Consider the following 9,563-nt stretch of genomic DNA (forward strand, 5'->3'; position numbering starts at 1 on the left):
AAATTCCTCAGATTCATGTGGTCTTCCAACTCATGGTGGCTCTTTGGGTGGTTCATGCCGCAAACCACTGAATGTAGCCATGGTACTCCTTTTCTAATTTTCATCTCCACATTACACCATGAGGTAAAAGAGGAGCTCCATTCAAGGGAAGATTTAATTACTACTTTTTAAAAATTGTAGCCCATTTCCCACCCACACACTTCACAATACCATGTGAGACCCTTCTGGAGAATGGGAGCAGATTACATTGCTATGGAAACACAATTACCCTGCCACTGCGTAGGAGGCAAAAGCCATGTATGATCCACATTTAGACAGATAATTATGCAGCTGCCTTGTGGCGAACTGTATGTTGCATGCCTGATGTATGTTTATTACCACTTCCATTTGCATCCTTTCTGATGAGCATAATGAGGAGTAGATCCATCATCCCAATAAACTCTTATCTTGGCACTGGCATGGTTTGCGAGATCCAGAATTGAATGGCGTTTTCGAAGCCCAAACCCACGTGTGAGAAAACCACACACAATCCGTTTTCTTCCCAAGTTTAGGACTTGCTTAAATAAAGATACACAAGCTGGTCTACTGAATATATAAAAAAATGAAATAAAATATGATGCACTGTTTTTTACCACTGGCTTTCAAGCCTGTGCATTGACATACCTGAGCCAACCAGGTGTGCATCAGCACTTGATTCTGTATTTTAATATCCTGCCTGTCTTACACTGTTTAGTCTACACTTGTTCAGTACACATTTTAAATGTGTGCATGTATAATATAAAGTTGCTGTCAACTTTTGTGTTATGCATTTGCAAATGGAATTAATTTTTGATTGAATCTGGGCCCAAGTGCAGGGAATATTGAATCAAGACCCTACACTGTAACCACTTATACCTCTATGTTTAACCTTTGCTATGTGGAAATGCAAGAAAACATGTTGCAACAAAACTGACTTAATAGCTACTGGAGTGGAAGTATAGTCTGATACCTAACACCTGTTTACTGCCAACTCTGTTTTATGAAAGGAAACCGTTTCCTAGCAACAACCAATTTATAGTTCAGGATAAAATGATACAAAGTGTTCCTTTGGCCTTTTCTCCCTCCTCCTTCCATTAAACATATATGAAGTTCCCTGTCAATCTGTGTGGCTTTCTTTCACCTCGCTGACTGGCCTTCGCAATTGAAAAGTTAATAGTGGTTTCTAAATGAATTCTTGAGAGCTTCTCTCCCACACATGAAGCAGTTTCAGAAATACAAATTTGGACTAGCATTAGCATGTATATGTTTTTGGTTTGCAGAGCAATATTGCAATACTTGCACCCATTCTTCTCACAGCTGGAGTAGAACAGAGTATATGTTTCAATGATAAAAGCAAATGCAGTTACTTAAGGATCATGGCCCCTTAGTGTGCTCTTATACCCAAGAAACAAGGACAACCGCTAAGTCTGCACTGACTTCCCCCCCCCAGGATTTTGTATTTTATAACACATCCACACACAATATAACTTCAACCCCTTTGAACGTGAAATCATGCTCACTTGAAAAACTGCCCATCAAAAATGCAGTGCATTCATAAGAAACATGATTGTGTTACAGCCCACTAATAGCGCAATTATAGCATACATATATAAGACTAGATTATGGGCAGTTCCTAACAAATCTTTATAAGTAATATAAGTGGTAGTAGCAGCATCAGCACTTGTAGTAGTAGGATCATTATTATTATCTTTAATAAAGTGCTTTTTCCAACTCTTCCAGCGGTTGTAAATGTGCTGGAGCTCCACGTTGCACGCATGAACTTGGCGCCGGCGCACATGTGCTGTTTGTCCCGAAACTGCTCACGTCCCTCTGCCTCACTGTTGGAGAGGCGCACTCTCCCCTGCGTTAAAGTCACTTTAAAGTCTTTACTAACTTGTCATCGATTGAAATATGCCTTGGATGCAATGGCAAATGCGCAGGGCGAGTACTGTACTTACTGTGCAAAGCGGTGTCCCGGCCAAGCAAGGAGAAATGTGCCTCCGTCCACAGCCTTATGGGAATAGATGCATATGTGTAGCAATGTGATGGTTATGAAGATGCATTATGCGCGGTTAACCCTTTGCAAACCAGCACAGTTATTGACTGGGAAACTGAAAGAGGAACTCGAGTTGGCTCTTGCCCATGAAAAGGTCGTTTAAGCGCGCTACCGGAAGAAAGTCCTTAATAAATTGTACTTTCAAGGTATATTACTCGGTATAGCCTACTTATTAATGTAATACTTTTTTTTATATAGCTACATTTTTAAAACAAACCAGTCTGAACGTTATATATGTCTTCTTTTCATGGTTTTATAACGCTGCATCTGGCGCATTCTGTTATTGATGTGCGTACTGATATCTGATTAAAACAACTTTATTATTGCAGTTGACCATCACATCTTAATGCCGAAACCTTGTTTTTCCTTTCTTCGAGACCTTATTAAAAAAAAAAAAAAAAAAAAAAAATCCTGGACCGTTGAACTTTCCAATGATCACATCACTGAAACATATTTCTCATTCTTTCTCAGAGAAACAGGTTGTGTAATGGCAACACAGTGTGACGCCAAATTTAAAACATATCAACAAAATGATGAACCTATGACTCTCTAACAGAGATTGGATTAATCAAGAATGTATGGAGATTTAGCTAATTCAGAATACAGTTGTGTTTACATTATTTGGGATAACCTTCCATTCTTGACCCAAACCCTTTTGAATGTAGTGTTAAGATTTAAGTAGCAGTGGTTCCCAACACTGGTCCTGGAGGACCCCTACCCTGCTGTTTTGTTTCAACTCTCAATTACTTAATTGAAGTAACAATCTGCATAGAAATAGAAATTGTGTAATAAAATAGTTAGTTCTTTATACAATTCTCTACTTAACTTAAAACCCCTAATGTTTTAAATAATTTAAAGTCTCTGATTTAGGAAATTATTAATTCAATTAAGGGTTCAATTAAGTAATTGAGAGCTCAGCTGAAACAAAAAAACAGCCAGGTAGGGATCCTCCAGGAGCAGGGTTGGGAACCACTGATGTAGTGCCTATTATGGGATATACTCATCTACACCACCATTTAATTGGTGCAGGAGAAGAGTTTACATTCTCAATACGATATGCTCAAGTGATGAAATGACCCTCGGACCCTGCTTTCAGGATTTACATGGTTTTAGTTGATTGCACTTGAGATGAGCAGTTGTTAACCCAACGTCAAGCAAATTAAGGCAAAGGGGTGAATTGATATGCAAATTATCTCATTGTACAGTTCACATGCTGTTTTGCAGGAAAATCCCAGGAAGGTGGTTTACATGCGCGAGAACAATGACACTGACATCAGTCATATGACAGTTGTTCAAATTAGTGTCGGATATGTTTTTTCCTGATCTTTCCCATGTGGTTTTCACATCATTGTTGGAGCTGAAAAGCCATGAATAGAAGTGTTTTATAAAGTTAGGGTTGCAGCACGATGTACAGTACTGAACAGTGCACAACAGACCCACAACAATACAGAGAGCATGACATTAGGGGAAGGAAGCTTTCTGCATTACCATTAAGTGGACTGGAGACAAACAATCAAAACTTGCAGAAAGGTGAAGATTAAATATTAAGTGTAATTTAAACAACTTGAAAATATAGAAATAAACTTTACACAGTGATTAAAGGGGAATCAAGTGTGCATGCATTAAATAAACCCTGCTAATCCTCATGTGAGCGCATGCCGGCTAAGGTAGAGATACACAATAAGTAAGACATGCTGTCAATTGCATACCTTTCATAAAGCATGAATGTGATTATCATAAAGCCAATAAAAACATTTCCCTCGGGTGAGTTGTAATATATCATGAAGCCTTAAAGGTCAATTAAAACCCACAGCCCACCATTCCTTTCTTTTGTTTTTGTTTTTTTATGTTTAAACGCAAAATGCAATGCAACCAGCTTGCCTTCCAGCACAGTGGCCTCAGGAGGTGCTTGCAAAGCACTTGTCTGTGTCTGTCGGCCTCTGTGACAACGCCTCATTTCTGCACCTTTATGCAATGCAGCAATTACATACTAATGCAAAGCACTGAGATTAGTCTCACCTGCTAGACTTAGATACCCACCATCACTGTCCACTTTGATACCTTTAACTGTAGCTGGTAGTATGGGCTCTATAGTTGTTCACTGTAGTGGAATGTAGTCTGAGGGACTTTATCATTGGACACAATGACAATAAGGACTAGCAATCTGAAATCTAACATTAACCAACATAAAAATTGGTTAGGCCCACTCCATCATGCCAGCCTTTTAAGTTAAACAAATATAATCACAATTCCAAACCCTAGTGTATTTTTAAAAATACTGTGAAATGTAACCCTAATCCTAAACCAGCCCAAATAGCCAGAACTGTTGCACTTTCAATTACCTCTCCTACTATTTGTTGTGTTTCTCATTGGTGAAATCCATAGCAAAATAGTTAAAATGCTACAGTAAGATCTGAACCAATCTGAAACTACACAGACCTATGTCAGCCTAGTAAGCCTAATCTCTAATTCAACATAATCATTACCTAAATCCCTTTTTATGTCTAGAAAATACCTTAGCCCTAAACCAAACCAGGCCATATGCTGCTGGATTAGGGATTGGCAGGGTAGGGTATACACCCAATTATTAGCCTTAAGAATGACCTAAACCCAAGCCGTAGTCAAAATCCAAATCTGAATCTACATCTAATTCAGAGAGCGACTAGTTCTCTCAGGGACTCTGCAGTGGATAGCCTGTATCTTCTGTTTCTCTCTCTTTTAATATTCTTCTTCCTTTTAATTGCTGTAATTAAGAAGACGTGAAGAACCTGAAAGGGATTCAGTTAAAGCAGGGGAGTTGCAGCTCTTGGGAGAAGAGGAAAGATGCTGCTTAAATGAAAAGTGTCTCCTGACTTTACACAGGCTGGAGTGGTTTGTTGGGTTGTGCAGTTTAGCCCCTTAGGAGACTTATTAAAGTGGATTGAAGGTTCAATTTCCACAAAAAGCCCACAAAGATGAAGGAGGCGTTCTCCGCTAATGAAAATGCACGGCCGCCTCAAACTGAAGCTCTTTCCTCCGTCTCTTGTACTCTGGGCTGCTGTCGTCTTGACACAGTAATCACTATAATCTCATGCTTCTGTCTCTAGTCACATTACCAGGTCCGGGCGAGTCTTTCTCTCAGCTGCACATGGTGACAGGTCCGTTTTCCATCCAGACAATGTCAAAGTGTCAAAAGAAACATATCTGTGTGAAATGGTGAAAGTTCCCTCTAGCAAACTGGTTCTCATTGGAATGGGGAGTACAGAAAAAAACTACAATCACCGTTCCCCCGAAATGTAGTGTCTAGCTTTTTGCTGATGTCCTAAGCTGGTTCCTGGGGAGCTTCAATTCAGTTGGTTTTATAGATCACCCATGAAAACATTTCCTTCTGCTCAGTTAAGCGGTTGTTTTGGGATTGGGGAGGTCCTTTTTTGGTCTAAGAAATATAGATGGTGCTTTAACTCATAACTAATGAACAGACAACTGGCTTTGTGGTGGCTAATCAGCCCTGAAAACAAACCTGACACACTGCTGACCTTTCTCTCTTTAAACTCTGTTTGATGTTGTCTGCAGTCCCTGGCTCCCCTCTCTACCTGTGCCCACTCCCTTCAAAGGGAATTCACTCGGTCTGGTCAAAAAATAACACACCACCCAATTGGACGAAAGGTCGGTCTGGTTTCCATTATTTATTTTGTTTATGTGTATAGTTGCTTTGTCCAGGTGTGCTATATTATCAGTGCTTCTGGAACAGCACAAAAATATCGACTCAGAGAGACTTTGCGTGGGTTGTGTTTGGGCACTGTTGTGTTTATTTTTACGTTTGCTTGATCTTGCAAGGGAGCAGTCTGAACTGTCCATGTGATACGTTCACATTCACAGATTCTGCTGAGGACTTAAAGGCATGATTGACAAACACATGTTGGATCAGTGTTATGGGACCAGCGTAAACCCAGTCCCATCAAAGTCCCATCAACTTATTTAATTCACTGAATTTTGAATGCTGGAGTCGCTGCAGTCAAGGCAGATTTTGTATCACATCTAATCAGTTATTTTCTACCAGTTCCAACAACAATGGTTCACACACACAGCTTTCTACAGAAACAAACCTTTTATTTTTAATAGCTTTCTTTTGCAGTACGAGTTCAGCAGTTATTATGAATTTGGCTTTGGGCTGTAGTTATTCTGTGTGGTTTAAAAAGTGCTCCAAAAGTGATCTCTCACCGGATTAAAACTTGTGTCAGTGTTGGCTTCAATTCAAAGCTGCTTAATTGGCATGACAAACAAATAGTATTGTCAGAGCTGTCACGTATTACAAGTGGTTAATGTCAAAACAAATATAATAGAATTAAACATCAATTAGTGTACTGAGTCATGTTCCTTGTTTGTGGGTGAGGAAAGCAGACAATTATTTAAAAAAATATATCAAAAATCTATAATGTCCTTTGTAATGAGTTGTGCTGCACTGTTTTATATTTCGGTAAACTGGGTTCAATCTGGGGAATTGCCTGGATTTGCCAGCGGGAGCTCCCTCTTCGATTTGAGACAATCTCACTGGGGTGTTTCAGGTGTTCTCTCCTGGTGTGTCTTCGCACTTGACATAAAAGGAGACTGTTTGTTTTGAGACCCCAGCAATGTCACGAGATGAAAGCCAAGATTTCTCCATATGAAAATCCATGACAACTCCACAAAAAGGTCACTTAATGGATTCCCAGGGCTTTGAAATCTGACCTGATTACTTTAAAGATGCCCACATGGAGCAGAAATGTAAATAACCAACAAGGCAGCTGCCAAATCAGCAGCAATGCTACATGTTGTGTGTGTGTGTGTGTGTGTGTGTGTGTGTGTGTGTGTGTGTGTGTGTGTGTGTGTCACTGTGTTTTTGTGTGGGTGTGTATGTGTGTTTTAGGAGTTTCAGACTCTTTTAGAAAGTATAATAGTCATAGAGTTGAATAGAATTATTATTTAAACTGAATTTAAACATATTATTTAAATTATGTTAAAGATATATCAGTATATTTAACTTTAACTGTACTGATTCAGGAGAGGACTTTACAATTTTGTTATTATTATTATTATTATTATTATTATTATTATTATTATTATTATTATTATTATTATTATTGTGCTGATGATGTTGAATGGTTTTCCTTCACAGTCACAGAAATTTAATAACTCTTCCACACAATCGACCTTCGGTGAAATTAACTGAACATTTGGGTGAAACATTCACACTTAGTCATTCCTTCGAATTCAATTAGCAGAAGACAATCTGAGAACAGCACCTGCTCTCACAGGCAGTGCCTGCCATAAATAGCATTCTTACATTTAGTGCTAGAGTGTGAAGAGTAAGAAAAGCATGTTGCTTAAAAAGAAAAATCCTCAAATTTACAACAACAATAAATAAAAACTAAAAATATATGCAGAGCAATTCTGTGATTTAAAAACATCCTTTCCAGGACAGCTGACCAAATGTATTAGGTGTGTACACTTATGGACAAGCTAACACTGCATGCATTATAAGCAGGTGCATGCTGTTTGAATTCAGAGAGTATGGTGCTCTAAATTAGAGATGAAGAATCTAGAGATTCAGGAACTGAAGGAAATAACACAGAAGCATCCTAATTAAAAAATGATGGGAAAACCTATGAAAAGGGCAGGGGTGGGGGGTGGGGAGAGAATGGGGAACTGATTTGGCAGTGAAATAGTGTCAAGGTCTTCTTCATTTTGTTGAAGTGATGAAATTGCCAGGTGTTTTTCTTTTTTCAGTGAAACTAACCTATCACCATACATGTCAATGTATATATCAGCTGGATTTACTGCATGTATGGAGATGTATGGAGATGTAGTAGGGAGTTAGGCAAGTCAGTATGTAGGTGAATGTGTGTGTTAAGGCTGAGGGAAGGGGACAGGTGAAAGATTGGGCAGCTATCCCTCACTTTCAGAGTGAAAAAGTATGTCCCTCTGGGTGAACTAAGATATATAATATTTTTACGTGTTAGTATTCCTATCAGTGTATTACTCAATATTAGTACACAATTCTGTCTGAAATTAAACTTCTGTTAAACAAACAACAAAAAAGAAAGGGAGAATGCAGTCATTTTAAACCAGATGCTGACAATAGTTATTTATATATGAATGTATATATTAATAATAGTTAGTATAACAGTTGAGGTGAATTTTGTTAACCTTTGAAATCAATACACTTTTGTAAAACCCGCCACCTTGTGGTTGATGAGTGCATTTCTATTAGGTGCTACCTACAATTGAAATACTTTTTGATTGTAATATGTTAAAATGTTAGGTATATACTAATTATTATTGCTCTTCTACTACTAATAATAATTATAGTATAATACATTTGTTTAATACTGTATTATATACTAATACTTATTCAACTTCTTCTACTACAAATAATATTACAAGAATAAATTTGTATATATGGGGCTTTAGTACCGATTATTTGTATTATTATTCCATATTATTCACTCCTACATACCGTAGTTAATTCCCTATAATATAACATTTTCTATAGTAAACTGTAGTACCTTGTGATGTACTATAGTACTTACTACAGTAGTACAACAAATACTACAGTCTACTGTATTATACCATAATACACTTTTACACTATAGTATACTGTAGTAACATGTGATATAATATAGTACACTGTTGTATACTGTAGTACCTTGTAATGTATAGTACAGTTCTACATACTAGTACATACTAGTATACTATAGTATACTTTAATACCTTGTGATGTGCTTACTACAGTACAACAATTATAGTACACTATTTTATAGCATATTACAATTGTATACTATATACAACTTGTATACTATAGTATATAGAAACTTGTGATATACCATAGTACACTGTTGTATACTGTAGTATCTTATCCTTACTACAGTACTACATGTACACTGAAACACACTGCTTACTGTACTCAAAACTACTGTCATATGAAGACAAAGTTTCTCGAGGAACTTTAGCATTCAAGTTTAAGTTAAAATGTTAGTTTTGTCTGATTATTTTAACACACTAATTTGAATAAAACCTACTGCTGAGAACTGTAAACAGCAACATATACTTTTGAGATATATGATGAATTGTATAATACCCCCACCTTGTGGTACAATAGGAACTTCAGGTAAAGATATTTTCTGCAAGAAGTTGGAAAAGACATTGGAAGTAAGGAGAGGCCATTGAGAGAAAAAGTTTTACAAATATTTTAAACTCAAACCCAACTGTAGCTGCACTACTGTCTACAGAATTTGAGATTTCAGCATAAAGGGACATTTTCAGGAAGTATGAACTATTTTCAAAAATAACGTAACCAATCCAAAAAAGTTTAATATTTGAATAGTAATCTGTATGGTAAGATTCTTAAAAAGTTTATAATATTTTAAAAATGGCCACAGTACCTTAATATTCAACTGGTGTTTTAATGCCCTGTCCAAATGTACACCCCAGCTCAGTTGAAAAATTGAAAAATACATGTTCTGTACTGCTA

The 9,563-nt window shown here is 37.3% G+C and overlaps 1 protein-coding gene across 1 annotated transcript in view; it reads right to left on the bottom strand.

Annotated features, from left to right (window-relative positions):
• slc1a6 (solute carrier family 1 member 6) overlaps positions 1-2,064 on the bottom strand; it is a 26,970-nt gene extending 24,906 nt beyond the window's left edge. The window contains exon 1 of the mRNA XM_066695550.1: positions 1,977-2,064. The gene's annotated coding sequence lies outside the window, so the exon portion shown is untranslated. The remainder of the gene's footprint in view (positions 1-1,976) is intronic.
• Between the last annotated feature and the right edge of the window lie 7,499 nt (positions 2,065-9,563).

Source organism: Amia ocellicauda, chromosome 22, assembly GCF_036373705.1.
Source record: "Amia ocellicauda isolate fAmiCal2 chromosome 22, fAmiCal2.hap1, whole genome shotgun sequence".
Lineage (NCBI taxonomy): Eukaryota > Metazoa > Chordata > Actinopteri > Amiiformes > Amiidae > Amia > Amia ocellicauda.